At 43.9% G+C, this 2629-nt stretch overlaps 1 non-coding gene across 1 annotated transcript; it reads right to left on the bottom strand.

Moving 5' to 3' along the window:
* Positions 1-511: 511 nt before the first annotated feature.
* Positions 512-583, bottom strand: TRNAV-GAC. Its single transcript has one exon. It is a non-coding gene; the product is annotated as a tRNA-Val (tRNA).
* Positions 584-2629: the final 2046 nt, after the last annotated feature.

The following is a 2629-nucleotide window of genomic DNA, read 5'->3' as shown; positions in this document are numbered from 1 at the left end:
AGTTGAGTTGTCTTTGTTAGGAAGACTAGATTGTTTTATAAGTGTTCAGTGGGGAGTTTCTTGCATCTTCCTATGAATCTATTGTGGCTCAAACATTCACAGCCCAAACAGATACAAGAAGCCCTCAGATCTATTTCCCATTGGTTGCTGTAGTTCCTGTCCCTGACTAAGTCTGCAAAATCAAGCCCATGAGTGCATTTAGCTTGAAGTGTAAATCATTCAGGAGTTCCAAGTTTTCCCATTTCCTGCAAAGCCCTGTGCCATGGATCCTAGTCGCAATATATGACTTAGCAAAAAATCAGGGTTTTGCAAAAGCTCAGAAGAAAACTTGAACAGTAAAAACTACTTCTGCAGCTGACAGTGACAACAGCTAGCTGGAGAAAAGGATTCCTCATGCACATGACATAGAATCATAGAATGGCCTAAGCTGGAAGGGACCTTAGAGATCATTTTAATCCAGCCTCCCTGCCGCCAGGGACGCCACCTCTCGACTAGATCAAGCAACACATGGCGACTGAACGGGAATCGAACCCGTGACCTTAGTGTTGTCAGCGCTACGCTCTACTGATTGAGCTAACCAGCCCCCTAATGACTTTTCATTCTTGGCATTTTGCATGCCTGCCACAGAAGCTGCTCCTACTACATCTGTAAGCACTCTTTGAGACAGCTGGACATATGATAGCAAGGAGCAATAGATGTGCACCTTGACTACTTTTAATTCTTTTTTAAACCAACATATCTATATGCAAAGCTAGATACAGATAAACTTAAAATTAATTGATTTAGGTCTCTTCCCTACAGACTTCTGTAGCTCAGGTCTTGCTGGAAGGAGAAATTCTAGTACACAAAGTCAGATGTGGAACAGAAAAAAAAGGTCCTTTTTTTCACCAGGCAGTACTTCTTTATCAGGCTTCTATGTTTCACCTGAAGGCAAAACACAATTTAGGTTATGATGATATGAGGTGTCAGTTATTATAGAGCAAGGATCTGTCTGTTTCTTCAGATGTACCCAGGCCTGTTCTGGGGAGAGGATCTTAATGAAGGGAATGGGATTTCCACCATTGACTTAAAAGAAAAGCAACTTGGCCTCAATTAAGTGGAAACATTAGAGAAACCAAAGCTTTTTGCAGTGTGCAGGACAGACTATTTTTCTTCTTTCCAATTTGTTAGAAGAGCTATATGAGCCATGGCGAGTGATTTATATCGAATGTGATAGAGAAGGGAAATGGGAAAAAGGACAGTCACTGAGTGGCACGAACTCGGAAGTTTGCATGATGAAAAAGCCAAAAAGGCAGTACAATTCATTCTTCAAGAGCTTCCTGAACTAATGGAAAACATCTTGGTATAGAACTCATAAACCTTTATTTTTGTGCAATTTTAGTCCAACACATGCATTGTCTGATGTTTCTTTTCCACCATACCAGCTGGAAGTCAGGCTGCAGACATTAGTGTAGTGTAAAGACGTTTGTACAGTGTAAATGAGGAAGAATATCTGTATTGGGTCAGGCTGAGGTGGAGTTAATCTTCCCACAGCAGCTCTCTCGGTGCTGTGTTTTTGTAGTGGTAGCTAGAAGGCTGTTGATAGCACCCCAGTGTTTTGGCTACTGCTGAGCAGTGCTCACACAGCACCGAGGCTGTGGTTTTTCAGTGTTCCCGCAACAGTAGGCTGAGGGTGGGCAACATCTTGGGAGGGGACACAGCTGCACCAGCCAACCCAAACTGACCAAAGGGGTATTCCATACCATGTAATGTCAGCTTAGATATAAAAGAGAGAAGGAAGAGGGAACTTGGGGGGCATTTGCTATTTGCGTTGTCCTCCGGAGCAACCACTAAACGTACTGGAGCCCTGCTTCCTGGGAAAGTGGCCAGACATTGCCCGCTGATAGGAAGTAGAGAATAATCTTTGTTTGGCTTTGCTTCTGTGCACGGTCTTTCCTTTTGCAAAGTATTAAACTGCTTTTATCTTAACCCACGGGCCTCTCATTATATCTTCCCCCTCTCCTGTCCATCTAAAAAAAGGGGAGTGACAGAGCGGCTTTGGTGAGCTCCTGGCCTCCAGTCAGGGCCAAACCACCACAATATCTCTGGTGGGAGAAGCACTTGGAGCTTGGAAACTATCCCCTCATCAGTCACCAGACTGTAGTTTATCATTTTAAAATGTTTTATTCTATTCTGTGCAGATTAGGTACGAGTATGTTTAGGTAAAAGTAGGAATGTGAGGTGTAGGGGATGTGCAATGTACTGAGGGAAGCTGCAACTGTTTCCCCAGTGGAACAGACTCATGTCATGTGGCAGCAGCCAGTCCACTCCAGTAACCCCAAGCAATACACTCCTGGAAAGACAACTTCAGGCCTTACCTTTAGACTCTTTGAATTCTCTCCTCCCTTTCCATAGCAGCCCTCTGACAGTACTGGCTTTCCCAGAAGCAACACGGTGAGATCACAGAGAAGATCTACCAAGGCCCTTGCTCTAGGACAGGTCTTTGACAGTGTCTTGGCTGGTGATTATGGAATGATGACATGGAACTGGAGAAGAGGTTTCATTGCCTGACTAGCCAGTCCACATTCTGGCTTTATATTATTCATTTGCATCAAGGATGATTTGTGCTTTGCTACTCCATTTACTTTTC

Source organism: Apaloderma vittatum, unplaced genomic scaffold (genome assembly GCF_000703405.1).
Source record: "Apaloderma vittatum isolate BGI_N311 unplaced genomic scaffold, ASM70340v1 scaffold13677, whole genome shotgun sequence".
In the NCBI taxonomy this organism is placed as follows: domain Eukaryota; kingdom Metazoa; phylum Chordata; class Aves; order Trogoniformes; family Trogonidae; genus Apaloderma; species Apaloderma vittatum.
Note: the sequence above shows the minus strand (reverse complement) of the source record. Positions and strands in the feature narration are given on the sequence as shown.